This window comes from Neomonachus schauinslandi, chromosome 7, assembly GCF_002201575.2.
Source record: "Neomonachus schauinslandi chromosome 7, ASM220157v2, whole genome shotgun sequence".
NCBI lineage: Eukaryota > Metazoa > Chordata > Mammalia > Carnivora > Phocidae > Neomonachus > Neomonachus schauinslandi.
In genome coordinates, this window is record NC_058409.1 from 129,721,418 (window position 1) to 129,738,733 (window position 17,316).

General features: G+C 34.3%; 1 pseudogene; it reads left to right on the forward strand.

The window, feature by feature from the left end:
* The first annotated feature begins 10,123 nt into the window (after nt 1–10,123).
* LOC123325473 lies at nt 10,124–10,247 on the forward strand (annotated as a pseudogene).
* Nucleotides 10,248–17,316: the final 7,069 nt, after the last annotated feature.

The window sequence follows — 17,316 nt, forward strand, 5'->3', positions numbered from 1 at the left end:
CAGGGAAATCCAAATCAAAACCTCAATGAGGTACCACCTCACACCAGTCAGAATGGCTAAAATTAACAAGTCAGGAAACGACAGATGTTGGTGGGGATGCGGAGAAAGGGGAACCCTCCTACACTGTTGGTGGGAATGCAAGCTGGTGCAGCCACTCTGGAAAACAGTATGGAGGTTCCTCAAAAAGTTGAAAATAGAGCTACCCTACGATGCAGCAATTGCACTACTGGGTATTTACCCCAAAGATACAAATGTAGGGATCCGAAGGGGTACGTGCACCCCGATGTTTATAGCAGCAATGTCCACAATAGCTAAACTATGGAAAGAGCCAAGATGTTCATCAACAGAGGAATGGATAAAGAAGATGTGGTATATATATACAATGGAATATTATGCAGCCATCAAAAGGAATGAGATCTTGCCATTTGCAACGACATGGATGGAACTGGAGGGTGTTATGCTGAGTGAAATAAGTCAATCCAGAGAAAGACATGGATCATATGACCTCACTGATATGAGGAATTCTTAATCTCAGGAAACAAACTGAGGGTTGCTGGAGTGGTGGGGGGTGGGAGGGATGGGGTGGCTGGGTGATAGACATCGGGGAGGGTATGTGCTATGGTGAGCACTGTGAATCGTGTAAGACTGATGAATCACAGACCAGTACCTCTGGAACAAATAATACATTATATGTTAAAAAAAGAAGAAGAAGATAGCAGGAAGGGAAGAAAGAAGGGGGGAATATTGGAGGGGGAGATGAACCATGAGAGACGATGGACTCTGAGAAACAAACTGAGGGTTCTAGAGGGGAGGGGGTGGGGGGATGGGTTAGCCTGGTGATGGGTATTAAAGAGGGCACGTTCTGCATGGAGCACTGGGTGTTATGCACAAACAGTCATGGAACACTACATCAAAAACTAATGATGAGGGGCGCCTGGGTGGCTCAGTCATTAAGTGTCTGCCTTCGGCTCAGGTCATGATCCTGGGGTCCTGGGATCGAGTCCCACATCTGGCTCCCTGTTCCGTGGGAAGCCTGCCTCTCCCTCTCCCATTCCCCCTGCTTGTGTTCCCTCTCTCGCTGTGTCTCTCTCTGTCAAATAAATAAATAAAATCTTAAAAAAAAAAAACTAATGATGTAATGTATGGTGATTAACATAACATAATAATAAAAAAATAAATTAAAATTAAAATTAAAAAACATCATATACACTGAAAGCAAAAATTAAGAAAATTGATAGCAATGATAATGTAGTTCTTATTATTTTGCATGAAATCATTGCCAAAACCTTAAATTAAAATCCCATCAAACACACTTCAATAGAAAAACTTATATTCTGTCTTATCCTTCTCCCTCTAACTTTAAAGCTTTTTTTATTGTAAAAGGAAGACAAACTCATCACAAAAAAAACATGGATACGACAAAAGAACATACAGAACAATCATAATCTCAATCATTTTATGTTGGGTTTGGTGCCTCTCTTTCTACATTCCTTTACTTGTATAATATGATTAATAGTATGATTGTATAAAATATATTGCACATGAGATGCATAAATTTGCCATAATCGATTTAACAAGTCTTCTAAATTGAGGCCCTTAGGTTTTATTTTGGGTTGGTGTGAGATGATTGAATGACTAGGACTGGAAATGGTATTCAGCAACTTCCCCATATTCCTTTGGCCAGATTTTAGTCACATGGCTGTGCCCAAGGGCAAGGGACATGAGAAATGTGATCTATCAGTCCTAGTGTGCTTCTAGGCCTTCCCAACTGTGAGCAAAAAGCACAAAATAGAAATAATTGCCTAAAATTTAACATCTGTAAGGTAAATCAATCAAAACGAAACATAACTAATAAACTTATTTATAATACAGACCAGTACAAATTTCTCAAACTGATTTGTTAAACATTAAATGAGTGAGGGTAATTATTTTGACCAATCATAATTACAACTGACCTGTTTTGATAAGGTATAATCTAATCAATTCCTTAGGTTCATTGTATCTATATCCTATGCGGTTTTTTTTAAATAAATCTAATGTACCCATTGTATTCCTTGTATTTATAAAGACTCAGGCTTAAGAACTTAAAAATTAAACAAAAATATCATAAAAGAATTTTTTTTAACTTCCGAAGAACTCAGAAGTGAGGGGGAAAAAATCCTCCAGCTTAATCAGTGTTATATTCTCTCTGATATTCAGTTCCTCCTTGATATTTTTTTCCTGCAGCAAAGGATTCTGACAGAGTCAAGTGTAATTGAAGAAAAAGAGAAATTATTTCCTTTTATACAAAGGATGCCACACGATATTTGAATCTATATGTAACCTTGAGTTATCTATCTTTTTATATTCAAGGCATGCCTATTGATTAGTTTGCAAATTTTGTCACAACTGTGACCCTGTCTTTGTAGATAGTGATTATTAAAAATACCATTGTGTCACACTTTCTATCCTGTCCTGATGGTAAATAAAATTAGAATCGGAGTAGTTCTATCAGGACAGTGGTTTGGGTCAACATAAAGGTAAAGAATACATCTCACAAACCTAAGATCTATGAGGACTGAATCATTGTCTTGTTCACGGCTATATCCTTGGCACTTCTATTTCCTACCACATAGTAAATACTCAATAAATATTTGATAAATGAGATAGTGAGCTTTTTTTGTCCTGCTAGCTTTGAGATGTATATTTTAGACTTCTGTTTGGGAAATAAACAACATATCTCTTTCTATGGTTTTACTATGTATCTGAGGCAATGATTATACAGTGGTGATTATGCTTTATTATGGAGTTAGACTACCTGAGTTCAAATCTCTGCTCTGCCATTTATCAATTGCATAATCTAAAGATGCTAACTTCTTCTGTGTAATAATTTCTCAAGTAGAAAAATGGGAGATAATAACACATATCCAATACGGCTGATGTGATAATCTAATGTGTTTACATCAGCACTTGAGACAGCAAGCACTAAAGGGACACGCTTAGCTCATTTAGTGAAATTGGTAGCTATTTTGGGTGCCTACTTATGTCTATATTCTAGTATAACTTGTTTTGTATGACTCCAAATACATATAATACCAAATTGTTAGTGCTTTATAAATTAAGCAATGGTTTATCTTTTAAATGCTTTTTAAAAAAGTGTCTTGGTGGTTTACATTTCCAAAATATTTTGAAAATAATCACCTACTCATTTTTTTTTAGTAGAAGTATTCTTTTTGATAGCTTTCCTATGTCAATCAAATGAGATCACTTGCTATCATATTTTAGAACAACTGATAGCAATAAAATTACAGATAGATAAATAGATTGTTAATGTTTCAGAAGCTAATGATATCAATTATAAAACTTTTGCCCAAATGCCAAGGGCAAGGATATAGTTTTCAGGGTGCCACATAATGAAAATATGAAGAATATAGATTACTTTCAATATAGTAGTGTATTTTTAAACTCCCATTTTCTTTAGAAATTATGAATATAGATTCTATTTGGGCTTGTGCCAAAGTAATTTTCTAGGGTAGGAATCTTTCTGCTAGTCATTTTTATTCATTTTTATTTGTTTGGATTCACTTTTTCAGTGAAAAATTACACATTGGTTTCAGGATTTTCTGTTGAATGAACATAGTAAACCCAATCCCCAAGCTGCTGAAGTGAAAAGGTAACTGTTAATGTCATCAGAACTAGGAATGTGAAGCTGAAATTGGTGACATATAGACCGTGCTAGTAGTCATTTTCCATATAGAAATATTATTCAAGGGTCTCTAAGGAGTTTCTTTAGAAAATAATAAAATGGCTTTCCATTGTATAAATGAACCATCTTTAAAAAAGAAAACATAGCAGTCATTCTAAAAGGTGGAAAATTCAATTGATTCTATAGTTGTGTGAGGAGGGTAAACAGTAGAGTGTGGTGGTCGTGGTAACCATCTTGAGGTCACATCATTATCACTCTCACCCTGTTGCTTCAGGCAAAAGTTGATACAAAGATTTAAGGACTTTACATGGTGCTTCAAAAAGCTCCAAGAAAAGAAACCTATCATTTTTAAACTAAGAAGACTTTTTCAATGAACACATTCTATATGAATACATTTTTGCTGAATTGTTAGCTTTTTAGATAGAATCTTATAAAATTACCTCTTACTACTTGTATCCCAAGATATCAATATAAAAATTCAAACACATTTGAGGAAATGTGCAATTCACTTTACTCATTCTAGAATATTTACATCACAGTTCATTGTGTCCATTTGAAAAACATGCAATTATTTGAGAGCTCCAATGGATATTCTAGTACTCAGATAATAACCAAATAAGGACAAGATAATAGTATGTTCTTAGAAATTTGTTATATATATTACAAAAAAATTTATAGCAGGATAAAAAAAAAAACAGTCCAATGATTGAATAGTTAAAATAATTTCTAACTGATATAAAGACTATGAACAGTATAGTGAAGAAGACAGATTTTTGAGCTACATAGACTTGGATTAATATCTTCAGTTCTGCCTACCAACTACCAGCAAACAGGTTTTTCCAAGTAATTTAGTCCATTTTGTTTCTTGATCACTAAATTAGAATAATGATATTGTAATGATATCATGAAATTGTTATGAGGATTATATGAGATAATTATCTGGACTTAATGAGATTATAATTGGCTAGTCCAGAGAAATCATTTTGTAATTCATAATCATGAAGATTTATCATAGGGGTATTTGCCTTTCATCTGCTTATATTTACTTTTGAAGTGGAGAAGATATTATTTCCAGTGTTGAGTTAGCTTTTAATGATAATCTAATAATTACTGAATACCATGAAATGGGACGATACTAAAAATTTTGTGACTGGTAAGATATTAGGCATGATCAAATCAAAATAGATGCCAAATATGAACTTCCAGTAAGTAAGGACTATAACAAACCAAGTGAAAATCAGTCTAACAGATAAATACACAGAAAAAGAAAATACATCACATTTACAAAATGGGGATAAGCATGTTAATAATAACTATTGAGGGGCGCCTAGGTGGCTCAGGTGCTTAAGTGTCTGCCTTTGGCTCAGGTCATGATCCCAGGGTCCTGGGATTGAGCCCCACTTCGGGCTCTCCGGGGAGCCTGCTTCTCCCTCTCCCTCTGCCTTTTGCCCTGCTTGTTCTCTCTCTCTGTCAAATAAGTAAATAAAATCTTAAAAAAAAATAGTAACTATTGAAAATGTGTCCTTTGACACCATGTTTTTGTTGTTGTTGTTGCTTTGTTTTGTTTTGTTTTTGTTTCTGGCTCTACTAGGTTTTTTCTGCTAATCTAGTATACTTTGTGATAGGTGATCTTGATTAAGATGATACCTGACAGTTTGTCAAATGAATGCACAGAAAAATATAATTTATTTTTAATTTTTACAAAGATATTGGTAGTATACTATTAATACTAATACTAATGATAATACTATTAATAATTCAATCAAAAATAATTAAAGATTTTATTTATTAATTTGATAGAGAGAGAGACAGAGAGAGCACAAGCAAGGGGAGCCACAAGCAGAGGCAGAGGGAGAAGCAAACTTCCCACGGAGCCGGGAGCTCAATGAGGGGCTCCCCTGGGATCATGACCTGAGCCAAAGGCAGATGCTTAACCGACTGGGCCACCCAGGGACTCAATAATTCAATCAAATTTAAAGAAATTTCTTCTTTTGTATAGTGAAGTCATTGTTCTATGGGGTTTCATACAAATTCTACTATCTTCTTCCAATTAAAATTTTTTAATTATTCAAAATCCCTAATTTACATTAGGGTTCACTCTGGGCATTGTACATTCCATGGTTTTGACAAATGTGTAATGACATGAATCCACTATTATAGTATCATACAATCCTCTGTGCTCTGTCTATTCATCCCTCCCTCCCCTAGACCCCTTGGCAACCACTGATCTTTTTACTGTCTCCATTGTTTTGCTTCTTCCAAACTGTCATATTGTTGGAATCATACAGTATGTAGCCTTTTCAGAGTGACTTCTTTCATTTAGTAATATGCATTTAAGATTCCTCCCTGTCTTTTCATGTGTTGGTAGCAAATTTATTTTTAGCACTGAATAATATTCCATTGTTTGTATATACCAAAGTTTATCCATTAATCTATTGAAGGACATCTTGTTTGCTTCTGAGTTTTGGCAATTATGAATAAAGCTGCAATAAACATTCATGTGCACATTTTTATATCGGTATAAGTTTTCAATTCCTATGGGTAAATACCAAGGATCACAACTGCTGGATCATATGGTAAGATTATGTTTAGCTTAGTAAGAAACTGCCAAACTGTCTTCCAAAGTAGCTGTACCATTTTGCATTTTCATCACAATGAATGAGAGTTTTGTTGCTCTTCATCCTTGCCAGCATTTCATGTTGTCCACTGTTTTGGATTTTCACCATCCTAACAGGTGTGCAGAGGTATCTCATTATTGTTTTAATATGCAATTCCCTAATGACATATGTCATTTTAATATGCTTATTTGTCATCTGTATATCTCTTTAGTGAGATGTCTATTTGAGTCTTTTGCTCATTTTTAAATTGTTCATTTTCTTATTTTTTTAGTTTTAAGAGTTAGTTATATATTTTGGTTAACAGGCCTTTATCTAGTATGTCTTTTTCACAAATATTTTATCCTAGTATGTGTCTTGTCTTCACATTCTCTTAACAATCACCTTTCACAGAGCACAAGTTTTTTTTTACTTTAATGAAATCCAGCTTATTAGTTTCTTCTTTCATGGATTGTACCTTTGGTGTTGTATCTAAAAAGTCATCACTATATCCAGGGTCACCTAGATTTTCTCCCATAGTATCTTCTAGGAGTTTGATAGTTTTGCATTTAATATTTAGGTCTATGATCCACTTTGAGTTAATTTTTCTGAAGGCTGTAAGGTTTGTGTCTAGATTCATGTTTGTGCTTGTGGATGCCCCGTTGTTCCAGTACCTTTTGTTGAAAAGACTATCTTTTCTCCATTGTATTGCATTTTCTCCTTTGTCAAAGAAAAGCTGTATTTCTGGTCTATTATGATCCATTGATCTACTTGTCTATTCTTTTGCCAATACCACACTGTCTTCAATATTGTCGTTTTATGTAAGTCTTGAATTTGCATAGTGTCAGGTCTTTGACTTTGTTCTTCTTTAACTTGTGTTGGAAAAAAATATTATTTTAATAAAATCTAGACAGAGAATTGTTTTGCATATATACTTTATATTCTAAGGCAATAATTGACAAACTTTTTTTTTAATAAAAGAGACAGTATATGTTATAGGCTTGCACACAACATTGTTTCTGTCTCAACTATTCAACTCTGCTGTTTCAAGTAAAACAGCCTTAAAAAATGTAAATGACTTAGAGTGCTTATGTTACAATAAATCTTGATTTGCAAGAACAGATGCTGGATCATAGTTTGCTAAAACAGTTTCCTGTTTTAGACGTATCTTTCCAACAGCAGGAACATTTATGGAAAAGGAACATTTATGGAAAACTTACCTATTCTGTTTACTACCTTATAACTTGTATCGAAGTTCTGGGCAGATACTATAGATTTAATAAGTGTATGGTGGGGAGGTAAATAAAGGAATATTTTTCATTGGAAACATCTATTAATATACTTTTTTATTTTTATTTTAAGTTTTATTTAAATTCCAGTTAGTTAACATACAGTGTAATATTAGTTTCAGGTGTACAATACAGTGACTCATCACTTACGTACAAAACCTGATGCTCATCACAGCAAATGCACTTCTTAATCCCCATCACTTATTTAATCCATCCCTCTACCCCCTCCCCACTGGTAACCATCAGTTTGTTCTCTGTAGTGAAGGGTCTATTTCTTGGTTTGCCTCCCTCTCTTTTGTTCCCCATTTGCTCCTTTTTTTTTTTGTCTTAAATTCCACATATGAGTGAAATCATATATTTGTGTTTCTCTGACTTATTTTGCTTAGCATAATACTATCTTACTCCATCCATGTTGCTATAAATGGCAAGATTTCATTCTTTTTGATAGCTGAGTAATATTCTATTGTATATATAGACCACTTCTTTATTCATTCATAAGCAGTCAATGGACACTTGGGCTGTTTACATAATTTGGCTATTGTAGACAATGCTGTTATAAACATCAGGGTGCATGTATCCTTTCGAATCAGTATTCTTACAACCTTTGGGTAAATACCCAGTAGTGCAATTGCTGGATTGTAGGGTAGTTCTATTTTTAACTTTTGAGGAACCTCCATACTGGTTTCCACAGTGGCGGCACAAGTTTGCAATCCCACCAACAGTGCAAGAGGGTTCCCCTTTCTCCACATCTTCATCAACACCTGTCGTTTCTTGTGTTGTTGATTTTAGCCATTCTGAAAAGTGTTGAGGTGATATCTCATTGTGGTTTTGATCTGTATTTCCCTGATGATGAGTGATGTTGAGCATCTTTTCATGTGTCTATTGGCCATCTGTATGTCTTCTTAGGAAAAGTGTCTATTCATGTCCTCTGCCCATTTTTTAACTGGATTATTTATTTGGGTGTTGAGCTTGGTAAGTTCTTTATATATTTTGGGTACTATCTCTTTATCAGATAAGTCTTTTGCAAATATCTGCTCCCATTCCAAAGATTGCCTTTTAGTTTTGTTGATTGTTTCCTTTGCTGTGCAGAAGCTTTTTATTATAATGAAGTTTATTTCTGCTTTTGTTTCCCTTGCCTGTGGAGTCATATCTAGTAAAGAAGTTGCTATGGCCAATGTCAAAGAGGTTACTGCCTATGTTCTCCTCTAGGATTTTTATGGTTGCAAGTCTCACATTTGGGTCTTAAATCCATTTTGAATTTATTTTTGTGTATGGTGTAAGAAAGTAGTCTATTTTCATTCTTTTGCATGTTGCCGTCCAGTTTTCTCAACACCATTTGTTGAAGAGACTGTCTTTTTCCCCACTGGATACTTTCCTGCTTTGTCAAAGATTAGTTGACCATATAGTTATGGGTTCATTTCTGGGTTTTCTATTCTGTTCTATTGATCTTTGTGTCTATTATTTGTGCCAGTACCATACTGCTTTGATTACTACAGCTTTGTAATATAAGTTGAAGTCCAGAATTGTGATGCCTCTAGCTTTGCTTTTCTTCTTGAAGGTTGTTTTGGCTATTTGAAGTTTTTTTGTGGTTCCATACAAATTTTAGGATCATTTGTTCTAGCTCTGTGAAAAATGCTCTTGGTCTTTTGATAGGGATTGCTTTGGGTAGTAGTATAGACATTTTAACAGTATTTGGTCTTCCAATCCATGGGTATGGTATGTTTTCCCATTTGTTTGTGTCATCTTCAATTTCTCTCATCTGTGTTTTATAGTTTTCAGAGTATAGGTTTTTCACCTCTTTGGTTAGGTTTATTCCTGGGTATATTATTGTTTTTGGTGCAATTGTAAATGGGATTGATTCCTTGATTTTTCTTTCTGCTGCTTCATTATTGGTGTATAGGAATGCAACAGATTTCTGTATGTTGATTTTGTTACCTGCGACATTACTGAATTTGTGTATCAGTTCTAGCAGGTTTGGGTGGTCTTTCAGGTTTTCCACATAGATTATCATGTCATCTTGCTGGCTTGGATGCCTTTTATTTCTTTTTGTTGTCTGATTGCTGAGGCCAGCGCTTCCAGTATATGTTAAATAACAATGGTGAGAGTGGACATCCCTGTCTTGTTCCTGACCATAGAGGAAAAGTTCTCAGTATTTTACCTATAATTCAGTAGTGTATATCCTATTTTCAGCAAAGCTTAAACTCCATTAAAAGGATTCTGGTTACCAGAAGCTAATAATTAATGTATATCCCTCAGTGAGAAGAGTATTATTGCATATTATCTTATGCATAATGTATATAACCATCCACATCTACTGGTAATAGTTTGTACAGTTTGATAAGGAGTCTATAACATAAGAAGAAAAAGATAAATATTCCCATTAGGTAAACTTAATATCTATGTTTAATACTGATTACTCTATGTATTTGTAATGGAAAAATATATTTACCTAAAATACATATTGTATATACAAGTTTCTCATGGCTCTGAAGTAGATATGCTCAGTCAAACACAACAAGATACAATGATAACATTTTTCAGTAAATTTCACTGTAATTGCTTCTCAGCCTTTTGGCTAAGATCAAGTGTAGTAAATTTCACTGTAAAAAGAGAACTTTCTCCTGAAAACCGTTAATTCATGTTTTAGTTTAGCATTTCAAAATGTCTGTAAAAACTTATTTAGAAGCACATTTATTCCTGTAAATTAAAGCCTATTTTTGTAGTCAATTGTAGCATTAATATTCATATTTAATTCTAGCCTGCTAATATTCCTTATTCTAATCAGAATATGCAAACCTTTGTTATTATTCCCTGTTAATATGCACTAACAAATCACATGGGAAAAAAATGTTCTTTAGCACATTGAGAGTGCAATATGAAATAGGGATTTTTTCCTTGTGGAATCCAAGAGGCATACTGGTATAGGAAATCAGAAATAGGAAATGATCTAAAAGAGTGTTTTCTTTTGGTTCAAGAAAAATTATATTTATGGAATAATATTTTACTTATTAACATGGATATACATGAGAAACACCAGTCTATAGGAAAATTATGTAGGGGCTTTTAATAAAATCAATCTCAAATTATCTCTCAGAAATTGGAAATTTTTCTTAACACAAGCTTCACTTTACAATTAAAATTTACACCATAAAATCTTTAATGCTTGTACTATTCCACAATGATTAAGCTCAAAGAATCCCCAAGAGTTATCTGAATATTAATATAACATCTTTTTGGTGTGATTGTAAAATTATCATATGCATTTGTGTTATTTTTGACCAGGAGAAAGCAATACAAATGATAAAAATTCTTAGGACAAATTCTCTGCAATAGCCATGGAATGAATATCCAAGCAAATATCTTAGTGGATTTCATTAGTGTGAACAGGGTCCACTATTTTAAATAAATTCTTCAAGCACAGTGGGCTACTTGGTAATGTCTAATATCAGCCATTATGTTTTCTGAATCTGTTTTCATAGTAGCATATTTAGAGCCATGATAAATAAAGGCTTTCTTTATACCTTATATTACTAATGAACAAGGGCAAGAGATGTTAAAGAGTAAAAACAAAGATTTAATATAGTCTATTAAACTATAATTTCCTTATGTGTTAACAAAAAGTTTCCCATCATGCACAGACACAAGTTATGATATTCAATACTGCAGCACTCCAGTCCAGCTTTCTGACACTGACCTTACATATGAATCCTAATATCATCTCTTGAGGAATTTATAAGGCATTTCCACTTGAATGTGCTACCCTTGCCTCAAAGTGCATGGTTTAAAAACTGACATTTTTTTTTTTCTCTCTCTCTCGACATTCCTAGCTCCTAATAAATAAGTCTAGAAAGGTTAAGTTTTCCTTTAGGGCAAGTCCAAACAACAATTATAGATGCTTCAAAAATTTAACCTTCCCTATGATATGCATTGAAATATTGTCTTTGGGTCTAGACTATAGCTCCTCATAAAGAAGGCATCCAGTAAAAAGAACTTTAATTATAATCATCAAAATATCAGAAGGGGGGGCGCCTGGGTGGCTCAGTCGTTGAGCGTCTGCCTTCGGCTCAGGTCATGATCCCAGGGTCCTGGGATCGAGCCCCGCATCGGGCTCCCTGCTCGGTGGGAAGCCTGCTTCTCCCTCTCCCATTCCCCCTGCTTGTGTTCCCTCTCTCGCTGTGTCTCTCTCTGTCAAATAAATAAATAAAATCTTTAAAAAAAAAAAAAATATCAGAAGGGTTGATATTAACTACACTTGATTGATGTAAGAACTGAGGCTTAGAGAGCTTTGCCAGCTTGCTCAAAATTACATTGCTGATGGGACTGCAAGAGGCTTTAAGAGAAAAGTAGCAGATATTTAGGGAGAAAAAGTAGAAGGGAGTGTCTGTGTGAGAGACAAGAGTACACAATTGAGAGAGTAGAGGAAAAGACAGTGACGTGTTGCATATGTCAATTGAGCAATATTATCAAATATTGATAATTAAATATTAACACTATTAATGTTGAAGAATATAGGGCAATTTTCTTTTCATTTAAATTTTTTTTCAAAACTGGTCAATTTGAATTCAAATGATTTTCTCTGATTTAGTTAATATAATTACTTATCTACCATGTAAGAATTTGTATAATTTTTAGGATTTTGATTATGTTCTTGACAATGTTTTCCCTACACTGATTTATCATTCTTGGTCACTTCACTTCTGTATCAGAACAGTCCATCAGAACTTTCTGCTCTAATACGGTAGACAGTAGTCACTTGTGACTATTAAAATTTGGCTGGTGAGATGGAGGAAATAAAAATGAATTAAAATTAAATAAAATTAAAAATTCAATGAAAACATTCTGGATTATAGTCTGACAATGACACATAGTCTTGTTCCTAGTCTATGCTACCTTAACAATTTAAATATTATTTTATTCCTCTCATCACTGCTTTATGGGTGTGTGTGTGGGTGTGTGTGTGTGGGTGTATGCACGTGTATGTGTGTGTGTGTTTGTGATGTGCATAATTTTGGGTCCTACAGAAAATACAAGGATTTATTTGTAGTAACACCTGGGAAAGATAAAGAGAAGAGGGAGGAAGAGCAGGCTGGAGAGACTACAGGCTGAGATTCAGCTCCTGCATGTGATAGGAGAGGAAGAATGAAAAGGAAAGACTCAGATTTAGTAAAGTTCTGAGAAAGTTTAAGTTAGCCCAGTAGGGATTTAAGAACAAAGATGACCCATTAGAGGAGTCTTGTCCTGGGCAGGAATTGTCAGAAACCGGTACTCCCACCATAACCACTTGTCTGGGCATTACCTGGGGGAAAGTGGACATAGCTCTTATGCTACAATAGATCCTGAAGGCAGCTGGAGGCCATGAGATCACTGGTTTCCTTCCTGTAAATTCTTATGAAGAATTTGTGATTTTTGTCTACCCTTGTTTATCACTGCAAATGCCTACAGAGAATAATGGCTTTTCCTTCCCTTGTGCTTTCCAAATTTTATGAGAATATTTTTCATTATTACCTGTGATCTGGAATCACACAGGGAAGAGGGTTGCAGGAAATATAATTCCTGGAATCTCTTACGCTACAGAGGTCAAAGATCATGGAAGGAGTCCATAGTGAGGTCAAATTGAAGATAGATATGGTACAAATCAACCTGTCATCCACTCAATATCCACACATATCCTTTAACCATTTTTAATTTCGGAGTAAAGTAAAAACAAATTATTCTTCCAAACCTGATGTGACTATTCTTTGTATACCAAAAATGTACTTGCACTTTTCCTAAAAATGGAGACACTAAGTTCTATATTTAATTTTATCCATCTCTGAGTGGGATCATATATTTGGTAGCTCAGTCACAACCATTCTTAGACATATTGTGAGTTAAATATTATATGATGCAGTTAAAAATAAATCATCACTCTATATTAACTCAAGTTGACTGTGTAAAGAAACCACTGGTTATATATAATCTATGAATAACAAAATGAGAAAGGAAATATGCTTAGATATGACCATATTCATTTTTGCAACTGACCATATGGACAGATTTTATATTTATAATTTCCTTTTTATAAAGATTTTATTTATTTATTTATTTTGAGAGAGAGAGAGAGGGGGAGAGAGAGAATCTTAAGCAGACTCCATGCTGAGTGTAGAGCCCGACACAGGGCTCGACCTCATGATCCTGAGATTATGACCTGAACCGAAATTAAGAATCGGAAACTTAACCGACTGAGCCATCCAGGCACCCTTATTTTTATAATTTTTACCATTATGCATTCCTTATTTCCTTTCCCTTTGTTGGCACCTCACTTGGTTGTTATTTCTTTCCTAGGGAGGTAACTAAAACTTTGTTTTTGAAGGGGTTTTACTATCAACGATTTTGCCTGTATTGAGTGACTAAATTTTCTTTAATTTTTGTCTGTGGGAATGGGATAGAAAGAGAAGTCCCAGAGAAGCTACTGGGTTCCAGACATATCTCTCCTTGCTCCCACTGTATAGTAACAAATTTGTTCTATTCTCCCCTGATAATCATGATCAACCAACTTAGTATAGTAACTTCTTTATTTATAATTTCAGTAGCAAGACTAGTCCAAATGTTCTGATGGTGATATCAGCTTCCAGGTCAATGAAAACCTTGTTGGGCTTCTCTAATGCAGTAGATTCCAGGGTTTAGAGATGGGAAACAGCTTTTGGTTTTTGTTTTCCCTAGCAAATAATTGGGAGTAATAGAGAAAGCAGTCACTCCCATTTCCACATCTTTGCTCAGAATATATTCTGATATTCTGACTTGGGGGAAAAAGCCATTGTATTTGTTGCTGGTAAAAATCACACGCTACATCATAGGGCGACCATTCAACTCTAAGAGCCGTCTGCACCCCCTGGTGCTAAAACTGAGTCAACAAAAGGCCATTCTATCAGGTGAACTGATCTGGGGCAAGGTTTATGTAGAATCTTATAAACTCTCTGAGTTTAATTCACTGTCTCGCTTTACTTTCTCTAAAATGTGTCCCTTGGTCAAAAGTGATGATGAACAAATTATTATATAAATCCATTGATGGTGATTTTGACAAAAGTACTGTGAATCAGAAAGGTAAATCTATATCCAGAAATAGCATTTATTCTAGTGAAGACAAATCAATGCCTGCTCTATAGTGAAAGGATCCAATGCAATCAACATGCAACCACAGGGCTAGATGATCCCTTTGCAGAATATTGGAATATGGGAAGCCAGTATTATTGTCTGCTATTAACAGCTTGGGACTAAGCAGTGGCCAGATGTGCCCTGGTGAGGCTTGGAATTGTTACATGGACTTCTTTTTTGGGAAGAGGCCATTAAAAATCTAGCAACCTTATGGGCATTTGGTTATTGAGGCCCAGTAACATGCCCAAATAATATATAAGCTGCATCCAGAATATAAAGAACCTCCTAAGCATGGTAAGTCTTTCTTGGTGGCAAGAAATGCCATTTGCAGCATGTTCTTACTATTGTAGGGGCTATCTCAATATATCTGGGTCTGCTGGAAACATAGAAACATTACTGAACTAATAGGCTTTTGATTTTATAGGTTATATTTCTCACTTTTTTCATACTTGTTTCTAAACAAGGCATAAAAGGTATTCACTAATTCTTGGTTACCAGTTCTAATCAATGCTCTATACTAATCTTCACTTCACTCCTAACCAAGTTTCTACTGTTAGCCTGAATGCTTTCTTTGAGAACACTTGGCTACATATTCAACAGACTGAAAATCCTGTGGCATTGACACCATTCCTGAGGAGCAGAGCTCAACCAAAGACTGAAGGAAGAGAGAATAGGCACTCTCCAGCTCACTTGCCTTTTATATATAATTCCTAAATACATGTTTTATTCTCTTCCCTGGACTTCCCACATGTCATTAGGTTTCCAGTAAAACTAGTGGTAACTTGACTGAAAACAATACATTTCAATATAATGTAATAAAAGATAAATACCTACGGATTTCATGGAGTTTTATAAGTTAAAAACCTGAAAAAAAAGATTATCTTCTTAACTGAATTGGCTTAATATCTTGATAACACATATCACAGGAAAATTCATTAGTTTACTAATTACAAGCAGTAAACCAAGGAGATAAATACATAAATCTAAAGTTATTTAAAAAACTAAATGGCATCTACTTTTTTCTGTTAAAATATTATAGGTAATTATAACACCTAGTCAGATTTATTCCTTCCTGACAGCTAATAAAATCAACCCTTTGAGTCTAGTAACTATATCCTAAAATGTTTAGGATATGGCAAGTGAGAAGTATCAAATTTTAGGGCTTATCCTTGTAGCCTTTCCTTTTTAAATTTGCTTATAAAGACATGCATGGAGTTTGCATCCTACTTTTAGGAAGCAGATCAGAATTGCTCATAAAGTTTGCGTACACACACACACACACACACTCATGATAACTTCTAGTACTAGCAATGGTGTTGGAAAGCAATTCAGTCATGGACTGTGGGAATATAAACTGTAACAAATTTTGAGGAAATATGTGGCAGCACAAATTAACACTAAACATGTACATTACCTTTGACACATCAAGCCAGATTTTAGAATTCTAACAGAAATGATAACACTACGCATATACCTTGTAAAACTGTAGCGAGAAAACATGAGAAATAAATTAAATGTCCATCAGTGGGGAATTGTTGACCTTTTCTATATCCATTCAGTGAAACTGAAATACCATCTATCCATGTCAAGCCATCATAACTAAGTATGAAAGCATGCTGCACAATAAAATACATAAGAGGGGGAAGGGAGGGGAGGGGAGGGGAGACAGTGGAAAAAAATAACAAAGAAAAAGAAAAAGAAAAAGATAGCTACCTAAGCTACCAAAGGGGCTGAGAGGCTGATAGAGATACTTTAAAAAAAATTAATACCATAACCATACTTAAAATCCAAAAACAAGCAAAAACAGTATAGTAAATAAAATGTGCACATGGATTTCTTAATGCAAGTATGAAGAACCTTCATTTAAATATAGAATTTGATAGAGAAGCAAACAAACCTCTTCCTGCCCCCTTAAATACACAACTATGCATAAAGTCAACCTTTAGACTGCTCAACCTCTGAAAGTTAATCAATCATTATTTGGGGGGGCTTTTCTATTGTCTACAAGAATGTATTAGTCACCTTAATAAATTAAGAAAGAGTTTTGGTGATGTTTTCCTCCTAAATATCTTGGGTAGACAGCAATGACTTGTGCTCAAAAAAAAGTCTTTATGGACTCAAAACATTGTGGAACCATTTTTAATAAAATACACTTTGCCATGAAATAAGAAATCAAATTTGTTTCCTTTAGTACTTAAATGGTTAAGAGATCATTCAATACCATTGTTTTAAAAGATCATGGGAAAATTAGTGATTTCAATAAACATAGAAGTTTATATTCAAAACTAATCTCACATTTAAATTACACTTTGAGAATTTACTTGATCAAGAATAAGAAACATTTCCTAGATTCTTTTATTCATTTTTAATTTACAGCATTAAAAAGTCAAATTTTGACTATTGAAAACAGTTGCAACAGATGAAAATGTTTTCCAACTGAATTTTCATAGCCATTACAAAGTTTAGGTTTATAATGCAATTGCTGACAGGCTTTTAGCATCTTGATGTTCAATATTCATTTCTGCTACAAGGAAACTCAAACTAAAAACTTTTTTTTTTTTTTTTTTTGGTAGCTGACACTGTTCGATGCTTGACTTGAAGACTATTTTCAGAC